We start from the raw sequence: 9,342 nt of genomic DNA, 5'->3' as shown, positions 1-9,342 counted from the left end.
AAGGGTAATGCCTGGTTATTTGCCGCCGGACCGGCTGTCGTAGTCACACCAGTATTTATTACTTATTTGGTAATACCTTTTGGCCAACATATCATATTATCCGATTCGGGAATAGGTGTCTTTTTCTGGATTGCTATCTCAAGTATTGTACCCCTGGGTCTTCTTGTGGCAGGGTACGGTTCAAATAATAAATATTCTTTTTTAGGCGGTCTCAGAGCGGCGGCTCAATCTATCAGTTACGAAATACCCCTAGCTCTATGTGTACTGTCGATATCCCTACGTGCGATTCGCCAAGCACGAATGAAAAAGATAGAAACGTTTTTACCTTGTAATAACAGTAAAAATTTCGTTAGATGATAACCAAATAGTTATCTGGGTGAACTCAAACAGCGTTTTTGCAGTTGCGGAGTCAAACCCAATAGTTCGTGGACGAACTGAAAACTTATCCAAGCGATGCAAGAGGCATGATCCCAAGGCTGTGATTCACTCTCCAGTCTCGAAGCGGATGGGAAGAGGCAGTCAATTTCTGTTCCCCCTTGGAGTTACAAAAAGTGATGAGCAAGAAACACGAATATACGCAAGAGATTTTCGAGGCGGGGGTAAATTAAATAGTATACGTAGAACAAATTATTTGGAAAAAGAAGGGAATGAAGTTGGATATTTAGATCTATTTATAGATGTACCTATCTCTACCTTTCCCACATTTGTTCCCCTCCCCGCTTTACCATATGAAATAGACTCAGCTTCGGTAGGGATAACTGAGTAGTGTATCTACATCATTTCATTCTCGAGTATAACGCCATTCACTTGAATGATAATGTTTGGGACGAAATAACCCTCATTGAAATTCTGCAATTTAGGAGAAAAAGTGATGCAAACAAAGTTGGGTACAACCTTTTCTTTTTTAGATGCAGGGCTTAAAAATTACAATTTCTAGAATTGAGAAACTGGATGAGGTTGAGACAGATTCGGAAGCAAATTTATAGCAAACAGAATCTCATTGATTGGGGGCGTAGATTCTTATCTGCAATTTAGAGAATTTACTCCCTTCATGATCTCGATGGGGAGCCGTATGAAGATCTAAGTTCATGTACGGTTTTGAAATAGAGGCGGGAGAATCCGTCGACTATCTTTATCCGGTAGCTTGAGTACAGTTGATATAGTTGAGACACAATCCAAATATGGTTTTTGGGGGTGGAATCTGTGGCGTCAGCCAATAGGATTTATAGCCTTTTTCATCTCTTCATTGGCAGAATGTGAGAGATTGCCATTTGACTTGCCAGAGGCGGAGGAGGAGTTAGTGGCTGGTTACCAAACTGAATATTCAGGAATAAAATTTGGCTTATTTTATGTTGGTTCTCACCTAAATTTGTCAGCTTCCTCACCATTTGTAGTAGTTCTCTATTTGGGTGGATGGGATTTCTCAATTCCTTTTGTCGAAAATTTTGGACAAATTGTTTCAACTTCAAGTGTCATTGACAAGTCTCTCGACACGTTGAAACCGATTGTAGAGGTTGCCACTACATTATCCAAATCCTATTTTTACCTATTTTTCTCCATCTTGACAAGATGGACTCTACCTAGAGTCAGGATGGATCAATTACTAGATCTCGGATGGAAATTTCTACTGCCCATTGCTTCGGGAAATTCGTTGCTGACAGCTTCGTTTCGAATATTACTCATAAGTTGACGCATCCGCCTCATTTTCAGTTCAAGTTAAAACTATTGAATTTAATGTATGGAAACAAACGCATTACCTGTCCTCCCCTGTCACATGAAAATGTGTATCGAAAAGTAAATTTGAAATTGGATTTATCAATTTTATGTTTTTGGCAATAATTAAGTTTCAAAATTATGGTCAACAAGTTCTCGAAGCCGCAAACTACATTGGTCAAGGATTTGCAGTTACCTTGGATCATTCGAATCGTTTACCCATAACTGTTCAGTATCCATATGAAAAAAAATTACCATCCGAACGATTTCGTGGACGTATCCATTTCGAATTTGATAAATGTATTGCCTGCGAAGTACGCGTTCGCGTATGCCCGATCAATCTCCCAGTTGTCGATTGGATATTCCTGAAAGATGTGAAAAAGAAAAAATTGAAAAACTATAGCATTGATTTTGGAGTTTGCATATTCTGTGGGAACTGCGTTGAGTACTGCCCAACAAATTGTCTGTCGATGACCGAAGAGTATGAACTTTCCAGTTACAATCGTCATGAACTCAATTTTGATCAAACGGCTTTGGGGCGTTTACCTCCTCCCGCCTCTGAAGATGTTTCAATTCAATTAGTTTTGAATTCAAGAAATTCTTTTAGGAGATAAATCTTGAGAACAAGAAAACTTGGCACCCAAGTCATAATTTGCCACACAAATTACCTGCTCAAATAATTTTTTGGATAATCTGTCTGCTCAAAAACTGTCGAATAAAGATTAAAAATAAAAAAAAAAAAGGAAAAATTAAGTATTCACTATGAAAAAATTCAGCTGAAACACTTAAGTAATTGTGTCTAACGAATATCTCAGAATTAATTCACGATTTTGTTTTAGCACCGGTAGAATTGGGTATCCTGCTGGGAAGTTTAGGCGCAGTATCACTTGTCAATACAGTTAATTCCGCTTTTTCTCCGGGGTCGGTTTTCACTTGTATATCTTTATTATACTTTGTTTCGAATGCAGATTTCGTAGCTGCTGCGCAGTTGCCAGTTTATGTAGGAGCCATAAATGTTTTAACCGTATTTGCCGTCACGATTACTGATGAACCGGCAGGTTCTGAGACTACTGCCCGTGGCATAGGCTATATCATTACTGCAGGGACTTGCACAATCCTTTTTTCAACATTATCTTTTGTGATTCACAATACTAAATGGTTTGACTTAAGTCCATTCCTCAATCGGGAATTTCTACATTCAGGCACACTCGGAAGTAATGTCCAACAACTTGGATATAAATTATTGGGAGAATTCGTAATACCATTCGAACTTCTCTCGATACTTCTCCTAGCTGCTTTAGTGGGAGCAATTAATCTAGCACGCAATGAAGATGCATTTATTGTCAATAAGAAATCAGCTGCTTCAGCACCCTACAAAAATTCTACATTTTTCTAACCGACGGAGAATTATTTAAATAGAAATTTATATCGAAGCCCGGGAAAAAAAAAAAAAGATAGATTGACTCATCAAAATGTTCGAGGAGAAATTTAATAGATCACGTTTGAACAAGGACTAATTCTGAGTGCTTATCTTTTATGTGTAGGTTTTTTCGGTCTAATTACGAGTAGAAATATGGTTAGGGCACTGATGAGTCTAGAGCTAATCTTTAACGCGATTACTTTAAATTTCATTACACTTTCAAATCTTTTTGACAACCGAGAGACTGGGGAAATATTTACATTATTTGTAATAGCCGTTGCAGCTGCTGAAGCTGCTACCGGGTTAGCTATTGCCCTTTCTATACATCGAAACAGGAGATCTACTCGTATCGATCAATCGAATTTGTTAAAATGGTGATTGATTGATAGGTTATACAGTTTTAAACACCTAGTTGTTGAATTTTCCCTCGGCGGCAATATTTTCACCTCAACAAATTAGTTTGATACTTTCTTCCAATTATATCTGCTAACTAACACCTTTTTTAGTTTACCATAACTTCAATATATAGCTTATCCCCGAGTAGAAAAAAAAAAGAGAAATTTTTACAAAATAAAACTTAATTGGATAGATTTTGAAAGTGATGAAAAGAGCTTATCGGGAGTATTCGGCTATGGGGGGGGAAAATAGATTTTCTTTTTTTCAAGTAACTACTAGGAATTCACCATATTGATTTAAGAGGAGTAAACAGACTCAATGGCACATTCAGTGAAAATCTATGATACATGTATTGGTTGTACCCAGTGTGTAAGAGCATGCCCTACAGATGTGCTAGAAATGATACCGTGGGATGGATGCAAGGCAAATCAAATAGCTTCTGCTCCCAGAACAGAAGATTGTGTGGGATGTAAGAGATGTGAATCTGCCTGTCCAACAGATTTTCTGAGTGTACGTGTCTACTTGGGGGCTGAAACTACCGTAGTATGGGTCTAGCTTATTAATAGGTAGGACTGAAAAGTTAATCCCTAAATCATTCATTTCAACTCATACCCAAAACTTCCGACTTCCAAAGTTGGGTATGAGTCATCTCATTTGGCTTACACAGTCTCTATTAAAAATTATTTCTTTTTTAATTCATGATTAGTAATGTACCTCGGTTAACGGTAATCGTTTCCCTCCCAATTTTTGCTGGTCTGATGATTCCAATCCTGCCTCGTAATGGAAACAGAGTCACTCGATGGTATACTCTGGGTATTTGCATATTGGAATTTTTACCAATTACTTACATATTTTATTGTCATTTTCGAATCGATTATCAGTCAATCCAGTTGTTGGAAACCTTTAACTGGATAAACAATATCCATCTTCACTGGTCATTAGGAATCGACGGGCTTTCCCTCGGTCTTGTCATATTGACGGGTTTTGCAACTACTCTGGCAACCTTATCGGCTTGGCCTATCACTCGTAATACACGGCTATTTTACTTTTTAATGCTGATTATGTATGGCGGCCAAATTGGATTATTTGTTTCCCGAGACATTTTGCTTTTTTTCTTTATGTGGGAAATAGAACTCATTCCAGTCTATTTACTACTATGTTTATGGGGCGGAAAAAGACGTTTATACTCAGCCACGAAATTTGTCCTATACACAGCTGGTGGCTCAATATTTTTATTGGTGGCGGCTTTGACTATGAGTTTTTATGGTAGCGAGGTTCCTTCTTTTAATATTCAGGATTTGATACATAAATCATATCCCCTTTCGTTAGAAGTACTAATCTACGTAGGTTTCTTGGTGGCTTATGCCGTGAAATTGCCTATCTTTCCCTTCCATACCTGGTTACCAGATACTCATGGGGAGGCACACTACAGCACATGTATGTTATTAGCCGGAGTGCTGTTAAAAATGGGTGGATACGGACTTATTCGAATTAATTTGGAATTATTAACTCATGCACATTTTTTACTTGGATCGTGGATGATGTTATTTGGAGCGATTCAAATTATATACGCCTCCTTAATTTCAATGAGTCAGCGCAATTTTAAAAGAAGAATAGCTTATTCTTCCATTTCTCATATGGGTTTTGTAACCATCGGAATCGGTTCTTTTACAGAGACAGGTATTAATGGAGCTATATTACAAATGATTTCCCACGGTTTGATTGGAGCTGCCTTATTTTTCCTCGCAGGTACCTGTTACGACAGAACTCGAACTTATCTACTAGATCAATTGGGAGGGGCTGCTATTTCAATGCCTAAATTATTTACCATGTTTAGCACCCTTTCGTTGGCTTCTCTTGCATTACGGGAATGAGTGGTTTCGTGTCGGAATTGCTAGTTTTTTTGGGAGTTGTTACTTCTAATCAATATTCTTTTGCCTTTAAGGCGGGAATTACGGTGCTAGAGGGAATTGGTACGGTATTAACTCCCATCTACTTACTATCAATGTTACGCCAACTATTTTATGGTTACAGGTTTTTTGACAAATCAAATCCTTACTCAATTGATCCTGGTCCAAGAGAATTATTTATTCTAATTTGTTTTCTCCTACCAATACTAGGTATCGGTTTATACCCAAATTTGATTTTATCTATTGGGAGTACTGAAATCCCTTCCCTCCCACTTACATGACTCAACGTTCTGAGCTAAAAAATGAGTACCTAGAGAATTTAGTACAAACAAATAAGCTTATTTGTACTACACCACCTCTATGGCATAGAAGCATGGGATAAAGAAAAGAGTTTCTTGGAAGGCTAATATAATAGATTCATACTGTACACGAAATAGCTGCAATTTTGTAATTGTTTTTATCTGCAGGAAATGGAGAGGCAGAAACAGACATTTGGAAAATACATCTATTTACTAGCAAGTCTGTTCCTGTTTCTCCTTTTAGGTTTTTGGAGTTATTTTGCTACCCTGCTGCTCCCCCAATTTCTCAATGTAGTTAAAATTTTTGTCAATTAATTTTTTTTTTTTTCAAACCACTTTTTTTTTAATCTCCCCCTTCCTTTTTATTTTCCTTCAATTTGCCAAAATTAACCTTCTGGTCTTTACGCTAACCATCCGTAATTATGCAATCCAACTCCTAATAAATTGACTCCCAAGAAACAAATCCAAACTAAGAAAAATCCCATAGATGCTGTCGTGGCCGGTCCCTCCCCCATCTTTCTCTTATCCACCTTTGTATGAAGGTAAGTAGCATATACTAACCGAGTTACCAACGCCCAAGTCTCTTTTGGGTCCCAACTCCAGTAAGATCCCCGAGCTTCATTAGCCCACACTGCGCCAGAAAGTATACCAATAGTCAACAGAGAAAACCCCAAACTTATTGTTTGGCAAGCCCACTTATCCAAGCAATTAATCAATTGGCACTTCCGTGAGTTGGAGATGAGGAAGTAGGAATAGTTTTCTGCACCGGTTTGTTTCCACAGATTCTTACGAGGGTTCATCAAAAAAAAGAAAGATTGTTTTTCAAACTTGTGTTCCAAAGTTACACTACCTACCTTGCCGTAGAATAAACTTAATAAAGTTATTGCTAGCGAAGACCCACACAATGAGGTTATATAACTAATCAACATCGCACTTACATGCGTCATTAACCACTGAGACTGCGAAGCGGGTACTAACAACGTGGGGGAACGCATTTGCTGGGGAAGACTTGAAGTTGCGAAGGCGTGAATCAACATAGCACCAGGTGCGAGTACTGCATGCGATAAACCAATTTGGTCTCTAACTTCTAAAATTGAATATAATAAGGAGAAGCCCCACGATAGAAACATTAGCGACTCGTACAGATTACCTAGCGGTAAGTGCCTGGTTTGGAGGTAGCGAGTAATCAGAAATCCTGTAGTACAGAAAAAAGCAATTGTCATGCTATTTTTGCTGAAATGATCAATTTTATCAACTTTGTAAAATAAATTGATGAGGTTCAACAAAGTTACGAAAAAAAACATCACAAACGAAATATTAACAAATATGTACTCTATGCCTGTATATGTCGTAATTGAGGGAGACCAGTAATTTATTCTTTTAATTTATTACGAATTAATCACTTTAGAGTGGATTATCACCAATAAAGTCGGTGACTTTATTTTCTAAGTAATCAAGGTAGTTTACAATTTGTCTTTTTTTTTTTTATTTCACTATTTCACGTGCCGCTACTCGGATTCGAACCGAGATGCTTTGGCACTGCTTCCTAAGAGCAGCGTGTCTACCTATTTCACCATAGCGGCTTATCAAAATAGAAACAAATACATACTTAATTGTATATTGGTTCGGACCGATAAGTCAACTGTTACATAGTTTGATAAGATGTAACAGAAGTTTTGAAATGCATATAGGTTAAGAAATAAGAAGATTAATCACTTATTTAGTTAGTTCATTTATTAAAAATAAAAAACATCTTAATCTAAACCAGATGGGTAGATATAATCGTGTATATAGATAGATAGATATACGGAATATGGCGCAGTTTGGTAGCGCGCCATCTTGGGGTGATGGAGGTCACAGGTTCAAATCCTGCTATTCCGAACGTAGACGAGCCCTTTCTATCTATAGAAATGTCGTAACATCGTGCATGTTATAACACTGCACAGAGACCCACACTACGGCTTAGTTTAAAGCGAGTGTTACGTGGCTTATGTGTTTGTACATAAATAGGTTAAATTAAACTAACGAGGGAAAATCTTAAAAAAGGAAGGAGTTATAACCCCCCCCCTTCTTTTTTTTTCCTTGATTTATTTCTTTCTATTTTCTAAATTTGTGGTATGGAAGTCTAAGAAATTCCCTGTATCTTGCGCTCTCACAATATGCTTTAAGATCGGTCAAATTCTTACATTGACGTGAAATAACATTTAAATACTTATTTGGGATATATCTTTGTTCTAATAGGGAGGTCATTTCATCCTTAAACTCAATATTTCCAAAAATAGATTAACATACACCAATTGCTTGAAGTTGATTGATAAAGGCGATTACGTCACTGATTATCCATACTATAACTGTTATACAAAATATTTTCAAATTTCACCCAATTTTTCTATATTTCCGGGGGGAATAAAAATTGTAGATTATTAATATGTCAAATTTTGTCAGTTCCTGTCAAGGAATTATGCTAATTTTGTGGTTTTTTAACTGTTTGTTCACTCTTCTACATATCTGTCAAACAACTACCCGGGAATATAGAATAGTACTAATTTTTCTGGAAAGGTTTTTTTTCAGTTCCATAATAAAAACTTTTTGAACGTCCGCTTAAAACAGATTGAGCCAAAGAAAAAGATTTCAACGACTTTTCCACTGATTTAATTTTCCAGCTATGATTACGAATTTTCTTCATTGATGCAGAAGTACGTTTCTTCGGAACGGCCATATTCTATTGAGTATTCTTGTAGCTTTTTCTCTTTGCAATTACCAGTTATGTTGATATGTATCAGTAGAATGAATATAATGGATAGAAAAGTGGACAAATAACAAAGAGGGACAGATATCAAATAAAAAAAAAACTTTGCATCGATGCATCAATCTTTCAAGTATCTTAGTAATTTGACTTACCTATGCAATTATTTGTTAGTTGCATTACTACAATTAAAATGGATGGAATCAATTGCAAATCTAATTATACTTCCTCTGCATCCTCGACTCCCTCACGTTTTTCTTTTGGAAAAAATCTTTTTTATTACCAATTTATCTTCGAAACAGTTATGTAAGATCCGTCCCTTGACAACTGCATTCGCTAGCCACGGAGAACCAATATCTATTTTAGATCCGTCACGAATAAGCAAGACTCGACCCATGGATACTTTTGTGTCAGATCCCCGTGTATTTAAATTTGAGGGAAAATGACGAACATCGTGGAATCTTCCCGGTTGTACTCGTAGTTGTTTTCCTCCAATATCAATAATTGCGTATCCACCAATTCTGACTCTCTCTTTCCATTTTTCCATATTTCCTCCCCCCGAGAAAGAAAAAAATTCGTTCACAAAGCGAGTTGATTCGTTTCCAAATTTTACAACTCGAATAAGTATCTCGGTCACGTGCAAATACTGTCAAGTTTTTTGATTGTTGCTTCTTTCATGAAATCAAAATTATTGAGTCTCTTTTTCTTTTTTACTCAAAAATCAATTATTTTGTCTGCATACATTCCATCTAGTAATGCTCTTACACTTCCCCCCCCCCCCCGTCGGGAAGTAGCAACAAATTAAATTTGGAGTTGACTACGTCTGTGAAACTTTCAAACGAATACGCTTGGATTATT

At 36.9% G+C, this 9,342-nt stretch overlaps 1 non-coding gene across 1 annotated transcript; it reads left to right on the top strand.

Annotated features, from left to right (window-relative positions):
* The first annotated feature begins 7,545 nt into the window (after window positions 1–7,545).
* Window positions 7,546–7,619, top strand: TRNAP-GGG (transfer RNA proline (anticodon GGG)). Its single transcript has one exon. It is a non-coding gene; the product is annotated as a tRNA-Pro (tRNA).
* The last annotated feature ends 1,723 nt before the right edge of the window (window positions 7,620–9,342 follow it).

This window comes from Adiantum capillus-veneris, chromosome 20, assembly GCF_014529385.1.
Source record: "Adiantum capillus-veneris isolate H3 chromosome 20, ASM1452938v2, whole genome shotgun sequence".
NCBI lineage: Eukaryota > Viridiplantae > Streptophyta > Polypodiopsida > Polypodiales > Pteridaceae > Adiantum > Adiantum capillus-veneris.
This window is presented reverse-complemented; position numbering and strand designations above follow the sequence as displayed.